At 40.1% G+C, this 23,524-nt stretch overlaps 1 protein-coding gene across 2 annotated transcripts in view; it reads right to left on the bottom strand.

Moving 5' to 3' along the window:
* The window catches only part of tmem121ab (transmembrane protein 121Ab), a 48,132-nt gene that overhangs the window by 8,103 nt on the left and 16,505 nt on the right, over positions 1-23,524 (bottom strand). Inside the window, exon 2 of one of the 2 annotated variants that reach the window (XM_025899135.1) lies at positions 21,912-22,013. The exons of the other annotated variant lie outside the window; for it this stretch is intronic. The gene's annotated coding sequence lies outside the window, so the exon portion shown is untranslated. The remainder of the gene's footprint in view (positions 1-21,911; positions 22,014-23,524) is intronic. 2 annotated transcript variants of the gene reach the window in all.

The raw sequence follows: 23,524 nt of genomic DNA, 5'->3' as shown, positions 1-23,524 counted from the left end.
CTCTCCATGCTTCCTCCTGTCTCAAAACCTCAAGGATGATCAAATGTTTACGTCAATGTCAGCAACGTTGCAGTGGGACAGCGCAGGTCTCGAGAGTGGGCCGTTTTGTCCGATATTTATGTCAGGTTGTCTTCATTAGGACCAGAATGAGACCCATATGCTGTCTTGGCTGCAAGCCATCTCCATCATCTCAGCAGGTGTTCTGCGCTGTCCTTTGTGTTACAGTCAGCGCTTGGCTAGGTTCAGGAGAGATAGCAGATTGCTTTGAATTTTCTCAGTACACAGGGTGCAGCTCAACACAGCTCAGCTGAACAAATGCTTGTGCACACACACAGTAACTTAACACACATGCGCTGTGTATGCGAGTGAGCACGTGCAAACGCACGAAAGCTCTCAGAAAACTCCATCTTTTCTTGCCTGAAAGGCTGCTGAAAGGATTGCAATCTCTAGGTCACGCCTTTATCCCGTATTTCACAGCCTCACAATGTTCGGTAACCACACACTGATCGAATATATCCTGCGCTGATTATAACACGGAAAGGTATTAAATCCCCAGATCCCTGAATACATGTTAAAACGTGTCTCGCGTTCCCTACTGGGACCAATAACAAACCCAGCTGCATTCAAAGCTGACTGCTTGATTTCCCCAGTTGCGCTGAAGACTCTGTGTGACATTTCTTAGGGACGCATTTCCTTAATGTTCTATAACCACCAGAGGCTTAAGCTCTTGTGCGATACATTATTTACAGTGTATTTCTATTATTCCTAATGAATTGCTGTGGTGGTGAATTCAAATTGTAAACACATTTATTTTGCATTTTGTTGTCATTTTTGGCAGGTTTAGTCCTTTTCCATCTATTTTGTGCAATTCAAAGCAGAGACATCAATTAGTCAAAACACAATACACTGGGTTTGTACGTTACTAGCTGCTCTTATATCGCTAGTCTCTTGTTTTCTTGTTATCCCTGTATAATATGCTTGTGATTGCTTATAAGGTTGCACTGGGTTAGAATACTGAGAAGGATCTGAAACTAAGAAGAAGGCTGTGATTTGTAGCAGTAGCTAAGCTCATTTTATCACCCATTATGGTTGATTAAGGCTGATCCTTATTCTACTTTGCCATGTCACATTGTGTGTGTGTGTGATAAGCACTGAAGGTTCATTTCAGCCCATAACTGTAACTAACCCAATCTGTATTTGGGCTGTCTCTGCTTTTAAATAGCCGTGGGTGTTGATCAAACACTATTGAATCAAACATGCCGCACATGACAAAGGATAGATAGCTGCTGTGCAGGATAGGCTCCAATAATAGGCATTGTATAGGTTTAGATGTTGAAAGCAGCTCAAAAGTGTTTTTCCTCCAACTTGGCCCTTAGCAGCAGAGACAAGGGGCTTTTCAACATGACAGACATGTCTTTTTCTCCTCTGCCAACTCTCAAACGGCCATAATGTGCGCAGCGTCAATCAAAGTGTATTCTTTATTCACAAAGCTGGGGAGAGGATCAAAGGCACCATGCCACAGTGAATCATCATCAAAGTGAAGAGCAGCCCTCTGACATCCCACCCAGCATTTAGTCACTGACACAGGGGGCGAAGATGACTGGTTGCCTAATGTATACACGTGAGGCAAGACACAAGACACTTGAGGTACCGTCCAAAGAGGATGCAGTTTAAATGGTCATTACCGTCAAACATCTTAACCTGATATTCTTGTACTTCTTCTATAACCTAATAGCGTACAGTTCAGACAGGGATCATATTAAATGTAAACACTGCATTACTGTGCTGTTTTCAAAGTCCTGGCAGAAGTAAGAGCCAATCGTTGATTAATTTCCTCTGATTGGCAGAGATTTTCATTCTCTAAGAGCGAATTCTGAGGTCTAGTCTTTTGTCATCCATGCATCCATGCATTTTCTAACGATTATCTATTTCAGTGTCGCAAGGCGCTGGAACCTATCCAGGGTGGAGAGGCAGGATACACTCTCGACAGGTCGCCAGTCTGTCTCAGGGCTAACATATATAAACATCTATTCATCTCACGTTCACACCTACAACCAATTTAGTATCATTTATTAACCTAACCCCATGCATGTTTTTGGAGTGTGGGAGGAAGCTGGAATGGCTGGAGAGAACCCATGCAGAACATGGAAAATCAAACAGAAAGGCCCAAGACTGGACCGTCTTGCTGTGAGTCAACAATGCTATCCACTGCTCCACCATGCCACCCTTCTCTATCATCTTTAGCTTTAACAAAGTTAAACAATAACCGATTTGTGTAACATCAATAAAACTTTTTCCTATTACGGTTGCAGTATCATGATATTAGGGTAAACTGCAGTACTTGGAAATTTAGAAGGCATTTTTCTTCAATATTTAAAAAAAAACCATATTCACCATTAAATATTTTTGGTTAGAAATTGACAAAAAAATTAATAAAAATGAGGTTAATAATACTTGAAAAATAATAAAAATGAAATTGGATCATTACAACAGGAAACTGAGCTAACAGACATCATTTATGGAAGGAGAAATTGTAGGTCTGGAAATTTTATGCTGCATACAGCATTTATTTTTACTCAGTGTGACTAAAATTGGTGAAAATTTGATTTCAGTGCAATTTAAATGTGTGGAAGTAATTGGTGTTTCACAATATAGATGGCAAAAGTGCCAAGTCAATAAAAGCTTGATGATACTGTTTTTCTATTGTACTGTGGGTGCAGATGTTACCGTAGGTACCACACGGATCGGAGAGATTGGGGAGTAAGTGCAGGTACAGCGAGTGAGACGAGTCATACACTGAGATAATTTACATTTCAGTCACGCAGGCGATAAGTGAAGACCTCAAACATATCAAACCTCAGAGACACGGATCCAAATCTTCATGCAGAACTCAAGCTGACTGAGATTCAGTTTTTACCTTTGTATGAACATGATTTCAAATTACAGTTTGAAAGTTAATAACAAATAACATCGTAACTTTATCCATCTGCTTTCTGCCACTTGCAAGGTCTTGAGGGTGCTGGGGCTGATCCCAGCTGTTACAGGGTGAAGGGTACACCCAGGAGAGGTCAGCAGTCTCATTCGCAGGGCTAACACAGAGTGACAAATAACCATTCACACTCACATTCACACCAGCAGTGAATTTAGAATTTGCCAGTTAAACTAACATGCATGTCTTTGGACTGTGGGAGCAGCACCTGGAGCGAACCCACTCAGGCAGAAGGAGAACATGAAAACACCACACAACAGGGCCCCTAGGTGGTGAGTTGACAGGGCTGACTTCTGCACCTCCCTGCCACCTTGTATTGTTAGTAGGCTCTGTAGTAGAAGTCAGACTATAAAATCCTGCCAACATGTTTGTTAGTGTATTGCATATACAGTAGTAGATACAATCTAATTTAAGATGAAATGAAATGTTGGCAACATATAAAACTTTAAGTTTTTAGACAAAGGAAAAAGTAAGCTGAGCAAAAGTATTCCACAGGAAAAAAATGTTCACTCCTTTCTTTCTGCTTCTTTTTCTTTTTTTTTCTTTTAAACTTTGTACTCTTATACCCCACCTCTCAATTAGCCTCAGTCTGTCAAACATGTGACACCAAAACCCTTGAAGTTTAAGGCCTTGAAACAGTGTGAGTAGTGTTAGAGGCTGCAGAATAGTTTTCCTTGTAAAATTCCCTAGTCATGTACTAATGAGTATATGGATATTTTAATATGTCAGAAACCTTAATGTGTGACCAATACTGTGCAAAGGCCATTATATTTATAGGAAAGCAGCACTGGACATTATGGCAGCATAAATATCCCACAGTGAAATGTGGGATATTACTGGACTGTGATCAAGGCAGCTGAGCTCTAATGTGAATAACTCTTCATTCTGAGAGTTTAATTGGTTTCATGTTGCAAGGCATAATATACTTTACTTTGAAATTTGTTAATCATTACTTGGTTCATCTCAAATGAGGGTGGGTAACCATGGTAACCTGTCTTCAACTGGCAGCTGACAGGAAGTGGAATAGAGTGTAATGAAGAAGTGCATCCAATTAAGCATATTGTGCTTAATACAGAACAGTGCATAGAATGAAATTACGTAGTTAGTTTAGTCTATAGTCTTTTCCTGTTTGCAGAACAGAAACAAGTAGGCTTTATACCACACGGGATACACCAAGCTGTCTGCCAAAGTAAATGTTAAATTTAATTAAACAAACACTAAAGTTGTGGGTCATAAAACTGAAAACTAAAACAATGAGGAGAAAGAAACTAAAAAGTCTCTGAAGTGCATAGTGAAGTTACTGCAAGTGATCCAATTTATTTTACATTTATAATATAAAAACAGATTTAAGGTGAAAATGCAATGTTCTGCCAGTTTTACATGGCATTTTAAGCTTATACACTGTCTGCAGGCAACGAGAACCCCATTTTCCATTATTTTCAAAGAACAAAATGAAAGAAATCCACTGGGTCTTAACATTACTGCTCTCTGTTCAAACTTGATCTTCCAAAAATAATATTGCTGGTTATACTGGTGATTTAGGACATTTGAATTGACCTGCAAAATATACCTTTATACCCAAGTGTGCTTTCACCTCTAATGCTGCTGTCAGTTTTAATCCAAGAAACGCATCCTCATCCCAAAGATATAGCCCCTCATTTTCTCTCACTTTTCCAAAATTCCCAAATGGCAGTCACTGAAGCAGCACCATACTGGACACCAATCCCCCAGCTTTGGGCTTTGTGGAACTAAAGCCAAGCAATAACAATTAGTGATTCCTGAATAATTAAGTTTTTTCTTATTTTTTTAACCCCTTACATTGAAGAGGCACACCTTCAAGCACTTTTACTTCCTCTCGCGCTGATAATTGGATTGTCCCTTTAAGCAATAGTGTGACTCCCTTTTAATTTTTTAAATTGAGGGCCACAAAAGGGCATAAAGTACCGCAGTGATTATCATTACCCCACTTCTTCACGCACACACAAAAACACACAGACTCAGACAAACATCTGTGGCATGGCACTGAAGCTTTACCATGGTAACACACTATTACGCACTCCTCTAGCTTTTAATTCTCTGATGTAAGACTCTAACAAGCATATTGATTTACCCATGTGATCCAAGCTCTCATATTTATTTCAGTAATGATCATTTGGGTGTGTGATCAACCAGGGAAAGAAGTGATTTTCATCCAGCAGTTTTACAGGGAGATCCATTTAATCTTTGTGTCAATAACCCAACCCCCTTTCCCCCCCTCATCTCCCTTTTTCAGCGTACTCTTTTGCCACGCTTTGCAATTCCTCCCCGTGTGTTCAGTGTTGCAATTTCTAATCTGGCCACCCTAAGGGAGGTGGCTTCATTCCAGTCATGCTTCCGTTCTGTTTGCTTTTATCCCACTTACGGAGAAAATGACATCCCAAAGACATCAAACCCTCACAGGTCCTATATTATGTTACTGGCTAAAATGTAGGAAGTGACAATCCTGATAGTTCTCTCCAGTGTAACCAGTAAAGCTTACTTTGTTGTCCATCTCAATTAAACACCCACTCAACCTGCTGTTGCTACTACTTTGCATAAAACAGGTATGCGCTGGTAGGTAAAAGGGCAAGGCCAGTCACCTTCATGCGCTGTCCTCAGGGGGAAGAGCAACTAGAGAGCAAGGAGAGGGAGAATGAGACAAGGGAGCAAGGGTTGCTGTTCCATGTGATCGACTAAAAAGCAAAAAGAGATGTGATACAGGGAGGATTTGAAGTGTTGCTAATGAGCTAGGAGTTAAATCGGATATCTTTTGCAGAAGAAACTGATTTAAATATTAGCAGCTAGGGATTCATGATTAGAGGGGGGAGGAAAGAAAACAGGGAAAAACTGTCCCTTTCAACAAGTCATTTAATCTTAACGTTCAGTCTTAAAAAATAATTTGCCGTGAAGTAAGTGGAGAAAATCTATTGATGATGTGAGAAACGTCCCCAGTTTTAAGGATGATTGCTTTTTAAAACGGAATATAAGATCATTTACCTTAAGAGGAGTTGTTTGGCAGAGAAAGAGGATCTTTGTCGGATTCTGTTCATGCGCTTTCTATTACGTCTGAAGCGGTATTTGACAAAATGTTGCAAAGCTTTGAATGTGTCTCATGGGTACGGTGTTTGCTGAAGGCTGCACCTGTTTTGTATGATAATGAAATGGAAAACAATATTTCACTCAGGATTAGACAATTGTTTGCCGTGCGACACACTGAGAGGTGTCAAATTTCTTGGCAGCTGCTTTATACCGAGGTGTGTTTGGGCATGACTTCAGTGCTCACAAGTGCCTATGCGTGGCGTGAGTGAAGGATTCACGCAATTTATATTTACTGACTATAACTTTAGAAAATCGGAAATACTTAATCTGTTTGCCGCGGCTGCTTTTGTCTGTTAAATGGATGGACTTATATTCTGCTCGTCTTCATTCCCCATTCCCCGTGGTTGTTGTTCACTAAGGTTTACTAGTGATTATTAGTTGTTTCATTGTGAAGAGACTGCTGCAGCTTTTGGCATGTTGTTATTACTCTGCACAGCAGTGTGCAATTTTTAATGGGATAATACAACTGTGAAGCTGGAGCTTTTTAGCCTTCACATACACTGGACATAGGCAATTACGACAATGCTGGGAAAATTACTTCAGAATATATTCAGATGGTGAGTACTTATTGTACCCTAGTGACTGTACACAGCACTCCAAAATGCTATTCTCATAGCAGAAATGTCCATTTTACACATCCTCCAGCTGAGAACTGAAAGTAAGAGCACATAAAATGCAAATACTGCAACTTTTGAAGTATCAGACAGCGTACTAAAAGCAAGTAGTTATTTCCTGTGACGCAGATTACTAACAATCACACAAAGGCGTCTTCAACCCTCTTTCAAACCACTATAACAGCAGGCTACCTGGAAATATAAAAGAAGACTGTGGTTTTAAAGTGACAAGCTTAAAGTGCACAGGGATCTTGCTGATCAATAGTTCCAGCGCTCCAGAGATTGACCTCCAAATAGGCAAAAAAAGCAGTAAATTAAAATAAACCTAAACATTTCATTTGTTATTTATCTCATTTATGCACTCTTGTTGCACTTCATCTGGATGCGAAAGCCTTTGCTGTCAATTACCCTTGTGATAGTTTCTCTCCTCTCTTTTGACTGTGTTTATGTCTGATTCACAGTGTTTGTGTGTGTGTGTGTGTGTGTGTGCGCTGGGGGATGGTGAAGAGTAGGAGAGGAGAGACGGCGTTGGCGAGAACTTGTATGCCTAAAAATAAAAAAAATGCAGTCACAACCTTTTCCACAAAGTGAAATGTTGTGTACTGTGTTCCCTGAAATGCTGTGTTTTTAGTTTTGTTGTGGTTTGTTGTTGTTTGCAACTCAAGGCCACCGTATTAGCCTCCGTTAAGTGCTTTAAAAGCTTCCTAACAAGTGTTAATCCCTCTAAAACTGAAGACGGACAGATGCTGACCACAAACATTAGAAAGTGCGATGGCAGGAAAGATAGTGCCGGCTACAGCCCTGGCGGCTCCCCTGCTGAGTTACAGCTGAACTCCCTGAGAAGCACAGGAGGACCAGCTTTGATCTACCTTCATTTCAAAGGCATGGGAGGAAGAGCTGTTATTATTAACAAACTGCCCAGAGTTCAACTGTGTTATCTGTAATCTGTCCAGAAGCTCTGGGATTCACAGATATTTCAAGTCTGAATGAAATTCAGGTAACTCTGCAAGACATGCCCACGAGTAGCCAGCTAGCCAGCTTAGAAGACACAGGTGCGTAAGAGATACAAAGACATACATACATTTCACCTATTTTGGTGAATCCGTCTCAATATCCATTTCTCATTTAATTCTTTATGAGACAAAAAATGAACCATCTACCAACATTACTGGATGGCCATATGAAGTTTAATCATATTACACTAATATGTAATAAGCCATGCAGATCCACACAGGTGATTTTGCTTATGTTATATGATTCAGTGAGAACTTGAGGAAAAACTCCCTCACTTAAAGTGACTAAATAACTTGTAATGTTATGGCCATATAAAAACAAAAAACAAAAAAAGAGCTTTCTGCCTAAAAACCTTCGACGAAGTGGTTAGCATCAATAATCTCTTCCAAAACCTGAAACTAAAAATACCCCTAACAAAAAGCACAAGGTAAGTCTAAAAGTAATAAAATGTTTGGCCCATTCATCCACCTGCACAGACTTCCTCCTTCTTTGTACTACTTCTAATAAGTGAAGCTTAGTTTAGTACTTTTTCTTCAGCTGTGGTGCCCCAACAGCCTGACTGGTCAGGTACAATTGTGTTTGTTTGATCAGTGTGATGTTGAAGAACAAACACTAACACAGCAATGCCAGATAAACCTTTATTTATTTATTTTTTTTTAAAAATCACTCACTACAGGAAGGAACTTTCCTTTTTGCTAAACCAAATAGTTGGGCTGGATCAGGTGACCCGGAATCCTCCCTTAGTTAGGCTGAAATAGGTCTAGGCTGCTGGGAGATTCCCATAATGGACTGAGTGTTTAGTCTTCACTCACTATGTGTCTATACACCTCTCTGCATTTAATCATTACTTATTATTAGTCTCTGGCTATCTTAACAGCATGTGTTTAGTCCTGTCTTCCTTCTCTCACCCCAACCGTTCGCGGGAAATGGCCGCACCTCCCTCAGCCTGGTTCTGCTGGAGGTTTCTTTTTTTTAAAAGGCAGTTTTTCCTTCCCACTGTCGCCAAAGCGCTTGCTCATAGGAGTCATATGGTTGTTGGGGTTTTCTCTGTTTTCTTTGTATTATTGTAGGGTCTTTACCTTAAAATATAAAGGCATTGAGGCAACTGTTGTTGTGATTTGGCACTATATAAACAAAATTGAATTAAAAATGAAATTGAAGTTATATTTGCTGTGCGTTACTTTAGTTGAATTTCCAGAATGTAGGTGTGCTATGGGCATACAGTGTTTCACAATAAAACTTTGTCCAGCCTACAACTTTCTGCTAACATCTCCAGCTTCATTACATTACTCATTATTTACTGTTGCAAGAGTTACAATCGTGGACCACAAGACATGATCAGTGATAATGCAAAATTATTTATATTTCAGTTTTCTCACATACAGAGACTGTGAATGGTGAATAAAAAAGGCCTTAACTGCCGCACTATCCAATGCCTCTAAGTGCGTACGTGTCCAGTAAGATTAATGCTGAATTTAGCTATAAAAAACCAACCAACTGACAGAATCCGTGCACATGCACACTGACTGCTTGCTTCCTTTGATGTACTGTTGATCTGTCCGGGGGGCGAGCCTTCTGTGGCCCAAAGTCAGCTGGGTTAGGCTCAGGCCCTTCTGCTACTCTAGTCAGAGAAGTGGTCAGAGCATGGATGGATGGACTATTTGCTAAACAGTGTAAACCAGGATGCAAACATTGACAAACACTGACTGCTTGAATTAAGGATCTTCTGGCATCCACAGTGACTCAGTGTTTTACTCATCTAACACCAGCAGGGTCTGTGCACGCTGTTTGATGTCCAGACTGCAGGGAGAAATGGCACAAAGTGAATTTTTTTTTCTCCCTCTCTCATATGTGACTCAGATCTGTTTTTAGTGCAGTGGAGACAACACAAATCCCATGCAATCAGATTTTTCTCTTCCAGTTCTGATTTGGGCTGATTCCATATGCGATCCAAACACAGATCCTATGTCTTGCAATGTCATTTCAGTTTAAACAGCCACACTGAAAATCATGTGACTTTATGACCTGTCTGTCTAGCCCTGGGAGTCTCGAGCAGAGGGTCCAATCCTAAGCCAGATGCGCTTCTCTCTGTAAACATCATCACCATGCAAACTGCAACAACTGTCCTGTGCTTGGTAGCAATATGGCATGCAATCATGAAAATCAATATAAACACAACATACTGACTTGTTCAAAGATATTTCTTCTGTGAAATAAAATTTAACGTGTAATGGGATGTAATTGCGGCTTCTGGCTTCCTCATAATGCTAACGCAATAGTCGGTAATCTGCCGCCGTAGCCATCTGCTATTTCCTCGTTTTCAAAGCTCTGCCAGTTTGTGTATAGACTCGATTGGTGCTCTCTATTTTTGCCATTGCAATCATTTCAGCAAAAGAAACTGCTGCTAAACATTTATTAGCACCGACTCCAACATAACAGCTCAGATCAGTCCCCTTTGTTTGAAGTACACAAAGTAACTCAATTCAGTGGCGTGGTAATCACACCGCCAATTAGAGTTTTGGAGAACAACCCAAACATGTAAAATGTGTTCGAAGATTTTAAAAAAAGGCATAAAGGTAGAGCAATTAATTCTCACTTGTTTTATATTTTTATACTTTGTTTTTACATGACAGCATCTCGTGGCAGTTTATTTTGAAAATTACTTGAATTAGAGGGAAAGAAGCTCCTCTAACCTGGTGTGAAAGTCATAAGGTTAACACCACAAACTTAAATATTTCTGTTAAAGAAGAGTTACAAAAAAAGATACTGACTGCCTATGAGTGTTCTTAGAAAGCAAGAAGACCTGGCTTTTTAATTTAAATTGGCTTTATTAACTTTAAAAAAATGGTGAATCCCTATCCACAATCACAGCTAAATGTTTCATTACCGCCAGACATAGTGCTTTGTGATGGAAGGCCTTAGAGTCAATGAGAAACCATTAGCGGACAAGCATTCTATTATTTGCTTAGAAAATAATCATGTCAAATCTAAAATTGATTATTATAGCAGGTGCAATATTATGGAATTCATAAAACTGATTAATTACACCATTAATGCAATTTAAAGGGAGCAATTAATTTAACAATTTGAACTGGTGCACCACCATGTTTCTGCAGAAGCTTTGTCAAGCAACAGTGACATCTATTTAAATAGCATATTCTGTTTTACTTAATGCAGGCATCTTTAAATTAATTATGGAGATCAGAAGAAAGGCATCAAAGAGTGACATGAACATCAGGTTGTCTCATGTACATGCAGAGCCCGGCAAACAGATGGGGCACACTAATAAACTTCTGGTATGTCACGCTTTTCAAACAATGCTCATAAACAATGCAGAGGCGCTATTAAGACAAGCGTTTTCAATCTGAGGTAATAATTACGTGACAATTAAGCTGTGGAACGAAGAGAGAAACTTTCATAAAAAGCCTGAAAGTTATATCAGACTGCAAGTGATGACTTGTGGAGTTGTTTTAATTCGATGGCCTCGCTTTATCAAGAGGGAAAATACAACCACCCGGGGGGGCTCAGCTGGCCAAGGCTCAGGCACCTTAATCATTGTCAGCCTTCTGTCTTAGGACATCAGGATGCCAGTGAATGCTAAAGGGTCTGTGGCTGTTTCCTGGCTCAACAACCAGGAGCTGATAATAAGTCATAATACAATATAGAGTGATAAAAAACGTTATGATGTTGTGCATCAAGGGTCAGAAAAATACTCTGTGGTGCAATACTTTGGATTTTGTTGTAGTACATACAGAACAGTTGTGATTCTGGTTCTTTTAGTTTTGTATCTGAGTTTTGTAATATTAGTTTTTTTCTGATCTTAGTTTTGTCATCTATTTTTTAGGTTTCTGTTTCCATGCCTCCCCTGTTGTTTGCTTCCCATGTCCTGTTAGTCTGTATTAGTTCCAGCTGTGTTCCCTCCCATCCTCTCGTTATCCTGTGTATTTAAGTCCTCTGTCTTCCTCTTCTTGTTGTGTTATCTCCTCATCCTATGTGTTCCTGAGTTATCTGTTCCTTAGTCTCTCTGCTCTATTTTCCACCTCGTATTAGTTTGGGGGTTTTTTTGTATCTTTGTTTTTTGTTGCGCTTTCAAGCTACAGCAATAAAGCTGCCTTCCTTATTTCATTCCATTGTCTCTGAGTCCTGCATTTGTGTCCTTCCTGATAGTTAGGGCTGGATCAGGTGAACCTGAAGACTCCCTTAGTTATGCCCCAATAGGTCTAGGCTACTGGGGGGTTGCCATGAAATGCTGAACATTTCTATGTGTTTTCACACCGCTTTGCATTCAGTCACTAGTTGTTATTACTCTGTTCTCTCTTCACAGTTCGTCTTGTCCTGCCTTCCCTCCCCTCTCCCCCAACTGGTTATGGCCAGATGGCTGCCCCTCCCTGAGCCTGCCGGTGGTGTCTTCCTGTTAAAAGGAAGTTTTTCCTTCCCACTGTCACCAAGTGCTTGTTGAAAGGGGATCATCCTATTGTTGGGGTTTTGAGGTGAATGTTGTGGTGATTTGGTGCTAATAAAATATAAATAAAACTAAACTCAGTTAAATTATTTCAGTCATCTACATATTTCTTAATTTTAAGATACAATCTCTGTATTTCATGATTTAACTGAATTTCTAAAGCTGCTTTACTTTAATAAGAAATGTTTTAACTGCACTGTGTGGACAACAACACTGATCAGTTGTGTCAGGTTTACATTTATTATCATGGCCATTTTCATTTTCTGTACTAAGATATATCTTTACCTAGGCAGCATTGACGTTTTTGAACCAAAACAATCCCATTCTTGAACCGCTGAGCAGCAAGACAAAAGAATTACACAAATCAATTCAGGTTTGATTTAGATATTACATCTTATGCTGCTTGACCTCTATTGTGAACACTGCCTTGTGAATCAATTTGAACAGTGCGAAAAAATATTGTCCCATCCTAACTCAAGGTCTCAGACGAAGCCGGGTGGGTGGGAGGTGGTGCTGTTGCAAGCTAAAAAGTCAATCTGATCAATCAGCCAACTGCTGTCAGCCCTTTCAGACGTGAACAGCCTCAATCTGTGGAAATGCTATGCTGATGCATACCACACACACACACACACACACACACACCTCAGGCAAGCCTGCACCTTCATAGGCAACAGAGTGTATAGAGGAAGAATTAAAAAACGTCAATTGGTGTTTTTTTCTCCAGAATATTCTCCGTGTTTTCCAATTGATTCCGCCTTTGGGCTGTGCCTTCTGCCTTTATTAACAGATTAAAGGCAAAAAAGTAATCAGAATTAGCAATTCATCAGAAAGTTATTGGCAGTTTGGTCTCGCCAAACTGGGTCTAAAACTATTCAGGCCATAGGCTCCTATTTCAGACATCTTTTTTTTTTGAGCTTAGAGCAGTAGTCAGTGGAAACAGTGTCGTTTGCTACTGCAGTTCTTTTTGAGGTTTGTAATGTCCTCTGACAGAAGCCGAGCCCTATTTAACAGCCTCCTACATTGACACGCAATTTAGTTTTTGCTAATTATAGGGTACAGCGGTCATAAATTATTCCCTGCTCCTTAGCTCTCTCTCGCCCGCTCTCTTTCTTCATACACAGACAGAAACACACACACCCACGCGTCCTCACTAATCATACAAACAAAATTACCCATCTGCTGATTTTCACACTAAGCCTGAATGTTGTGCACAATAGGACGGCACGCACTGACTCGCGGTGGGAGAAGGAGAGAAGGAGAGAGCAGGCGAAGAAACAAGAGCAGGGAAAATCCAGCAGTTCATCTCTCCCCTGCTGTTAAAGGCCATTCATAAATACTCAGCCTTCACTCTGCCTCACATTCACAGATTCTATCAGACTCCGGCGCCTCGGTGTATCACAAGAAATGCTTTAAATTATCACAACACAAAAATGCTAGAGACATAAAATGCATCTTGACAAGAGAAAAAGAGCAGAAGCTAGAAGAAGGCAGCACCAAAGTGCCTGCTAACAACAGAACATGCATGAGCTCCTCAGCTATAATAATGAGACTTTCATAGAGCTGATATATTCAGTTTGCATGCAGCAGTAAGGCACTTTCGGACTGTAATGCTGCAAATGCTGAAGCAAAGGGTTTTGTGTGCCACTATATTGTGGAATAATTGGATCACCTTAGACAGAGAAGCTAAATGCAACGAAGGCATGTTGGTACAGCCAGAAAACATATTTTAAATATATTTATGTCCAGTTTACATGCATACATTATGGAGGATATAGTTTAAAAACCTACTGAATAAATAAATAAGACTTGCGGACCTTACAATACAGCAGTAGCATAATTTTGTTCCTAAAGATTTTGCTTTAGGAGCAAAATCAGTATTCATAAAATAAAAAGGTTATTTCTTCTTTTTTTTGTTTCCAATCAACCTACAGCTCACGTTAAGATTAGATTTTATTTCTATATCTAAAGCTATCAGGTTTGTCAGTTGATGATGGATAAGAACGGGAGTAAATAAAGAATAATTTAAAGCAAAAGTTGTGCCAATGCTACTGTCTACAGCCGCACCTTATTCACAACCAACAACTCACAACTGGCTGAACTTTGAGATGTCGACCTGGAGCTCTCTGCCATGGTTGTGGTGTTGGTGCTTTTGGAGAATTTTCAATGTACTTATCTAACAAGTAATATGACACGCTTTGCAGTTAGCTCTACAGCCATCCAAGCCATCTGTGCTCCAGTTATGGTGACTGAAATGCTACCATTGTATTTGTATGCTATTTAACACTAATTAGCAGATGCACCACTACAACTGATGGATGCTTACTAATCAACATTGCTAGCATTAGCTGATCACTATAATTATTGCTAATTGTAGTCACTTCTGGCTCTAAAAATATAGCATTATGAGAACCATGATGCTTAACTCAAAGTTTTAAAACCAGAAAAGCTTACCAAACCGTGCCTTTGTTTAAATATGATCTGTGATGCTAAATCAGACATTCAAGGAAAAGTTGAAAAGTGCCAAGGAGCTGTGTATTTCTAAACGATTGTGTCAGATCTATGTTGAGTTTTTTATGCAAAACAGGTCAATTCTGTCTTGACTGACAGCTGGACTTGATGGGCAGGACAAAAATTTAACTAGTTAACATTAGAAGAAGGATTTAGCCACGCAAGGGCTAAACACAGGTATAAAGAATGCACTTATATATTTTTCTCTCTTTTTTGTCTCTGTCTGTCTGGTCATAAACGTCGAGTATCCACAAGGGGAAAATGCTCCAATTCTCCCATTTCTCTCCTTGAGCGAGCTCACAGATTCCTCCCCTCCTTCACTATGCTCCCTCTCTGCCTCTTCATCTCCCTTGTCCTGATTTCTTTCTTATTTCACAGAACCTGTTTGACCTGCGCTGAGGGGCTCCATCTCTCCCTTACTCTCTTCTCACAGAGCCAACGGACTTTCTTGTGCTCCCAATTATATTGAGCATTCGCGGTGCACACCTTGCAATGCGTCTTTAATTCAGTGCTAAGTTTGCTTTCTTCATGTTAACAGTACATTCCAAGACACCAAGAACAGTTGCTTGGGATCACAACTGAACCTACACAACCTGCAGTAACTTTTTTTAATGACTTAAAACAGTCATGCACAGATGAGAGGAGCCAACCGGTGTGTTTAACAGAGCATGTCAAAGCAAAATTCCTTTGTTGCAGAGGCGACCTGTCTCCTGGCAGTCTGGGGTGCAATATTGAAGAGCAAGGCTATAATAAAGACCTGGTTCCCTGTAGAGAAAACACTCGTGGCCAGTTTCACAGACAAGGATTATGCCTGGTCCTAGACTAATTTGCCTTTTCAGCAGACGTCTCTGTTGAGAAATCTCTTTAGTTGGTGACTATGCGTAACTGGCCCCCTGTGTCTCTCTCCTGAAGTTTCTTCAATTCAAGTGTGTGGCCTTTCTCCTCCTTTCTCTTTGTGAAAGCCGTAGACTGACTTAAGCTTGCTCCATCCATATTCTCACCCCGCTCCCCCTGGCGAGGAGTCTAGATTTAAGACTTCAGCAGATAGCACAAGTTGTACAGCTCAGGCGTATTCATCATGTTAAATATCTCTTAGCCTCCCGCTCTCTCGGTGTAGATTATTCAAATGACGGCTCCCTCATATTTGGAATTAGGCTGTAGACATATCGGTTCATAAATTGGCCCGATCCGACAACCCTCTCCTGCAGCAAAGAACTCCCGTGATGTATGCTCTTGTGTGTCATAATGTACTATTATTCCATTTCGAACATGCTAGTGGGCCCTGTGTCTGTGTCAGCTGTCCAGATTAGAGTCATAAAACTTGGTGCTTAGATGATCTGACATTTCACCCAGGCTGTAAAATCTCCACAGGCTGATCATGCTTTCAAAGTGTAAATCCAAAGCTTGCAGTAAGAGCACTGAGACAGGGTTGTGCATGCTAATGGTATGGTAAATTTGTGTCTGTGGCTACAGTAAAACTGGGTGTATTCACCTTTATGTGGATTTATCCCATTTACTCAAACACATCCTCTGATGAGGTCTGCATGAATTTATATATGCAGGATTTAAAAGACCTAAAACAAGAGGCGTTTAGGAATCTTAGCTTTGATTGAATGTATTCATCCATGATGACTGAACACATGTGTGCACAATAAACTGTAAAGTATATGCATGAATGGGTATTTGCCTAGCTACTGCTTTTGTCCCTATATGAGAACTTCAAACTTTCTGTGAATATTCAGTGCACTCTCCTGTACTGTTTGTGTTCGCATCTGCGTGCCATGATCAGTATCTCCACAGTCTATCGGGTGTGGTGGAAGCAGGTTGTACAAGGGAAGGAAAAGGGACAATGAATGACATTGACAGGCAATGTGCTCCAGAAAGTCTCCCTTTTCTAGGGACAGCGAGCTGATCGCTGATAGCAGATGTGTGTCTAATTGCAGAGGGGCTGGGCGCCCTGGATACGTCTCCTCTCCTCTGCCTGCCAGGAAGCTAAGCCCCCTCCAGAGCCCCCAATCACTGCCTTAATTAGAGGCCTTATCTCTGTCAATCACAGTGCCTTTCGTTCTCCTCTGCAGCCCGCTGCACGGATAACAGGGTGACAGGCCTGGTCAGGACGGTGCGGTGTCACTGAGGATGAGGAAGAATGGAGACAGGAACGAGAGGGTGAAACGCCTCAGGGGGCTGACAGAACTAGAGGAAGGATCAGAACGATGTGTGTTTGTATGTCACCGCGTGTGTGCTCAGGTGTGAATGTGCTGTGCTTGCACAGGGTGGTGGTAAACTGTAAAAGTGGAGGTAAGGATGTAAAATGTCTTTTTAATTCAAGTAAGCCTAGCTTCCGAAGATCCATCTATACAGATCTACTGAGCGAATGCGCTGGCTCAGTTGGAGGTTAAGTGCTTTGCTCAATGGTAACTCAACAGCAGCTATTGACTGAGAGCAGCACTGAGTGTATTTACCTTACCCTCCCACATTTTTCTAGTTTCTTCTCATGGCTGTCAGGCACAGGAGCATTTATTTACCCTTGAGGATACTGCCAAGTCTAAAATAAAATGATACAACATTAACTACAATATACTGTTTATATGGGATTAAACAGGAAAAAAACTAGTGAAACTTGGTATAACATGCTAATGATGCCACTATCCTGGGCAATCATATCAAAATTCCTAGATAAACTCCTATAAATAGTGATTATTTATAAAAACGTAAAAATTTGGCTTAAAAGGGTATTTTGATTTAATTTTTAAAAAAAGTCCCATTATATTGCCACTATTCAGTTCAACACTGAAATTCTCTGTGAGAAGCACAACTGTATTTGACAAGAGGAATGCTGCTTTTCATATGTTCAAACATTGCTTTGGATTTGTTCAGCGAGTGACACGTGAGGATTAATGACTAAATATGAGCTTTGCCTGAGATACTCTTTGCTCAGCTGAGCTTGTAACACGAGGGCTGAAGGTGGTAACCTAAACAAAAAGGCAGACGTGGCCCAACTCAAAAGGTTTAAACATAAACATATGCAGAGCCTGTTATTTCTAATATTACATAAATGAGAAAGAAATCATCGTGTGGCTTTGCTCGGCGTTTCTAATACAAATTATTTTGTCCTCAAGTTATCATCCACATAGTTTAAGAAAAGGTTTTTATCTTGCAGTCAACTACCGCAGATAAAAATACTTTGTTCTCTGAGGAAGGGTTTTAGAAAAATCTGATGATTTGTGTTGCTGTTTCTCAGAAAAATAAATATGATCAAAGGATTTTAAACATGAGTCTATCTAAGGTCATGCAAATGGACAGAAATAAACTCTCAGCATTCAATCCCCCTACTCATAAAAAATTCTAGTTGTGACCTCTATTTATTCACCCATCCTCCAGTCTCTTTAAAATGTTGTTATATAAAACACTGGCACATACTGTCTACTGGCCCTACTTTTGTCAAAGAGTTTGTTAATTCTCCATTATTCGCTTCAAAGCAATCGAGTAATTTCAGAGATAAATTTGTAAAGTCCCATTTTTCAAGTCATCTTTCCCTTGGAAATGTTCCACGTTTGAACTGTGTGAACTATGATGCCACGATTAAAGAGGAACATTTATCACACAGCCCAAAAAACCTTCAAAGAATCTCATACAGGGCCACATGCAGTATGTAGTTGAGTTAATAACATGTTGATTTTGTTATGCAGAGAAGACTATTAGAGATTTGAGAAAACAAGAGAAGCATTAGAAATAATAACGAGGGATCTCACATAGCTAAGTTTTGCCATTCTGCTGGACATAGTCTTTGCCATGTATGGTTCAGGGGTATTGAAGTGAGGCAACGATAGAGAGGGGAGGCTTCTTCAAAGCAAGGCCTGTTGGATATATCATCAAACAGTGTATCCTGCAGGATTAAAAGAGCAATTGTTGTGTTTCTCGTTATTTCAGTATTTCATCTGTCTTTAGTGAGATGTCTTGTATTCCTTATCAGAGGTCCTGGGGTAATCAGTTTATTTATGTGGGCAATCGTACACAGTGGCACAGAATAAGACATTTGGTCATTTTTCTTATAATGGTTATTGGTTATATTCACTAGACTGTATCTAATGTTTAGGGTTTAGTTTATTCTGTAAGTGTTTTCTGTATGTTGACCTGTTATTGACGCAGAACTTCGACAATCTCTATTTTTATGACATACATACGGTGGCCCTGAGAGGCCAAATGGAGTGCAACTTAAGAAAACACCAGCAATAAGAAAAACGCTGCAAAAGCACACAAAACACAACGGAAATCGGAAAAACGACAACGGAAATCGGAAAAAAGAAAACAGAAATAGGAGAAAACACAAGGGAGGTGTTTCTGGGGAGACAATAACCCGATGGACCAGTTGCAAGAACCAAAAACATAGGCCTATTTTATCATGATTCATATAATACTAATGACGGATTTTTAGGCTAATAGTTAGGCTAACACACTTACCTCTCATCTTTTCTTTCCTCACAAACCCGATAGATCCTCCACTTCTTTTAAGTGTCTCCCAGCGCAATTCTTAGCATATTTTGGTTCCTGCAACTGGTCCGTCGGGTTATTGTCTCCCCAGAAACACTTCCCTTGTGCTTTCGGAAATCTGTTTTTTCCTATTTCTGTTTTCTTTTTTCCTATTTCCGTTGTGTTTTGTGTGCTTTTGCAACGTTTTTCTTATTGCTGGTGTTTTCTTAAGTTGCAGTCCGTTTGGCCTCTCAGGGCCACTGTACATACATCATCATTTCTTTCGGTTTGTTATTCGATGAGTCGATGATTGTCAGGTGTGATAAGAGATGATCGTTCCCTCATATGGTGCTTTAATGTCTGGCTGAAATGCACTACTGTACATTTTATCCATCTGGAGTTCCACAGTGACATAGCACTGCAGAACGAGACCATGGCACCATTTCTTTTTAATTGCAACTCTTTTGTTCTGTCCATCTGAGAGCCTTTTTGTAAACTGAAAAAAACAGGAGGCAGAGGATGTAGGAATTTAGCTGGTTTCTTAAAAAAACAACAACAACAAAAAACCCCCCTAAAAGTCAAAAGAAAAAAGTCCAAATAAAGGACCATCCTCTGAACAAACACCAACTAAAAATTGTTTGAAGAGGGAATTTTTCCTGTGTGAAGCTTAATCATACGTTGTCTCCCTTAACTGGTACTCAGTTATCAAAAATTTGGAAACCCTTGTCCTTGTTGATGTTACGAAGGCTACAGGTATTATTCTTGTTTGTCGAGGGTAGTGGAAAATACTCTTTTTCAGTGCTCCGCACTGATTCAATTGATGCACTTTCCTCAGTGTATCCTGTTGACGATATAATTCACTTGAGCAGAGCGGGACTCTTTCTCTTTGCCCTGCTCAGCCTAGAATCAGCATTACCGCAACAACACTTCCTCTCTACTACAGAGCGGCAACACCTTTCACAAGATGATTCATTTGGCCTACATGTTCACTGAAATCCTGTTTACTGTTTGGTTTAGCTTGACAAGAGATGGCAAAAAAGAGGCAGTATTTCTTTAGTCGTCATATAGACTCGGGATGTCAAAGTCATTTACCTCATGGACCACAAATAGTTCAATTTGATTTCAAGTGGGCCCAACCGGTGAAGCCAATGCATAATGAATTATTTTAATAACTTGTTTTCTTTTCTTATGAAAAAGTACAGCTATACTCTACAAATGTTTTTTCCACATTCAGCCAGTCTAGTGTCATTACAAAGAAATGCTAGCGTGGTAAATCAAAAACATGCCGTCACGGCTCTTTGGCTTAAACCATCTTACTTGCGAGCTGATGGCAGGCCGTGGGTAATGTCTTTGACAGTAGGAAGGCTGTAAAACTGATGATGATTCAGACCTGTGGCTCCTATGAAATTAACAGTTTCTCACTCTCACGAGGTGATCCATACTTAATGCAACACAATGCTGCATTAAGACTGGGAAAAAAAGGGGAAAAAAATTATGCCCTCTTTCTTTCTTGTACAAAGCCATCCAGTCGGCAGGATTGAAACCTTTGGCAGGCTGGTTCAGGCTTTCGCACCCATGATATAGACTTTATATGGAGTGCCGTCATTAATTCTGGAGGTGGCTAATTTCTTCTGACGGGCACACAAAAGATGTCCAACTGAAAGCACATTAAATCCACTTCACTTATACTACATTAAGCAGTGTTGGGTTAACATTAGCATACCTTTTTAGAAATGTTAGGATGCTGTTTGCATGTAATAGTTTCCCTTAGCTGTTTCTTGGCATTTCTTTTCACTGTAATGAGTTAAGCTCATGGACCACTTTGTTTTTCCAAGAACCAGTAACTTCAGACAGGCAGACACATTAATGAATGTAAGTAGGCTCTCATTAATGCCAGTATAGCAGTAGGAAGCTTATTCTAATCAGGAGCTGAACTGTGGGATTCCAGATGCTGCAGACCAGTGAATAAGACTAAATAGTGCATAGTCCATTTGTCCATTCCAATGTTTTTTTTATTAGAAAGTTCATCTGGTATTTATTTATTGATAAAAAATGCAAAAGAATTTTATTCTAGTTGAAATATTCTTTATTTAGGCCCGAGTGCTGACAGTGTAAAGGCTCTATTATGTCTGTCCAGTTTGTTATTAGGATTATTTGCAGCCTTTAGAAGGACGTATACGCTCTTGAAAGTACAGGAAATGTACGTAAACGGGAGCTGTGTTTGAAATTTGGTACACACATAGCAGAAAACAGACAAAAAAGCCTCCATGACCTAAACCCCAAAGGAAGTTTGATTTGAAGAGAACATTTTGATGCCATTTTTGACATTTTCAGGGGTTATACTTTTTGAAATTTCTCCTGGGGATTTTATTTACTTTGTATTTGGTCAATGTCAACTACAGACCCTCCAAAGTTATAATGACTAATAACGGTTCGCACAGATAAGGTGCAAGAGCCCTCAGTTTGACAGTGAATATCTTTGATATTGTTTATGTGGATATTTATGCTGTTTTTATCGATAACATTTCCTCTAAACAGCGAACATGTGGAAAAATGCAAAAATGTAAATAAACATGGTATAATACTGCAAATGCAATACACAGGGGTGTTTTGTCTCTCTCTCTTCAGACCACTAAAACCTTGAAAAAGTATAATTTAATATATGACTACAGATCACTACAGATTTGTCCTTGGATTTACTCCATTAACCATGAGATGTCAACTTCCATTTCCTTACCGAAATCCATTGATGCTCATTTAGGTTCGGTTTGCATTCTCAGTCCAAAGAATTTAGACTCCAGTTCACCTCAAAGATGACTGGGACCTGCAATTTGGGGTCCTGCATATATATGAGTGAAGAGTAAAATGAGATAATAGTTTATAAGATGATCCCATCGTAGAGATATGTGAACAGATTGTGTAAATGAAGGTGAGAAGTTGAGGTTAAGTAGGAGAGATTGAAACAAAAGGACAGATGTGTGGCGATGAAACTTAAGTACGGGATAAAAAGGCGGCTGAGGCCAGAGGTGAAGAGGGCTGGAACATGTCCAGAGAGAGAGTGAAACAAGGAGAGCGAGGAAGGAATCCTCTCCCTCGCTCCATCTCAATGTCTCTCCATGCCAGTTCTGTCTGGGCACCTCTTCAAAATCAATTTAAGAAATTACCATTCAGCCGGAGTTCCGTCATTAGGATTTTATAATTTCATCTTCCTCCTCCAATGCCTTTATCCCAAAGCCCCTCAGTTCATCTCTGCAGCACAACCCTGGTGAATAATTAACCGCAGCCGTGAGCAGAAAGACGATGGGTGACACAAGCGTTCTATCATTCACACACAGGCGCACACCTTTGGCGGCGGCGGCGGCGTGCTTTTAAGTCTCTTTCTCTGTCTATCTCCATGCAGTTTTACTTGTATCTGACATACCATGCCTCTCATTTGCAGGCAAACATGCCAGAGCTCTGAAAGACAAAAACAAGGTCTCACATGCAGAACTCACATTCCCCTTATCGTATGCACGCACGCTTGCTTACTGTCTGTCTGCTCTGCACTTCCTCTGTTTCCTGAAATGAGAGGTAGGTAGGGCTGGAGAGGGTTGATATAGGACAAGCAACACCTCACTCTCTAAGATCCCATGGTGACATAGCAAGTTGGCAAGCCTGTTCACCAATACAAGCAATGGGAGCAGGGCTGGGGCTGGAAAGCCTTAGTTGCCTGAAGTGTAAAGCTCTGCAATTACTGCTGCTAAGGGGTGCATGAGGTGACGGTCTTAGCCTAGAGTTTAGCTTTGAAACCTGATGTGGGCAAACATGCTTTGTGACAATCAATAGGACAGGTCAGATGGATTCTCTGTAGTCCTGCCCTTTCCAGACTTTCTGAAATCAGCCGACTCTTAGTGGAGCACAGGCATTTATGTGGGAGCCGTTTGGTTAATGGGTTTTTGGTGTGTAATATCTCCCGTAAACAGCAGTAGTGATTACTCATATTCTGCTAACACGGGTCCAGCATGTCTAGAAAAAACATGCTAATGTTTATCCAAAGAATAAATTGGCAGATTCAAGCAATGGCAGGGAATGAGAGATCTATTTAACAGATGTAAGTAGTTCTACAAAGACAATACATTTTTTTCTTCTATTGGCCTTACTGTTGTCTATTGAATTCTTATTATTGTTTCTCTCCCTGCTGAATGTTTTCATTCAATTCCAGCTGGTTATTTTTTGAAATGTCTTTAAATTATCATTTTGATTCATATATGTCTGTTTTCTTTCTTTTCTAAAAGGTTCTCTTTGTGGTGTGATGCTTTTCTTTTTTTCTTTTTGTGTCTCATTGTTTTTTCTCTTACTTGCCTCTGCAGT

The sequence above is a fragment of the Oreochromis niloticus genome, linkage group LG15, assembly GCF_001858045.2.
Source record: "Oreochromis niloticus isolate F11D_XX linkage group LG15, O_niloticus_UMD_NMBU, whole genome shotgun sequence".
Taxonomy (NCBI): Eukaryota; Metazoa; Chordata; class Actinopteri; order Cichliformes; family Cichlidae; genus Oreochromis; species Oreochromis niloticus.
The sequence above is the reverse complement of the archived record's forward strand: the minus strand, read 5'-3'. Positions and strand labels throughout refer to the sequence as shown.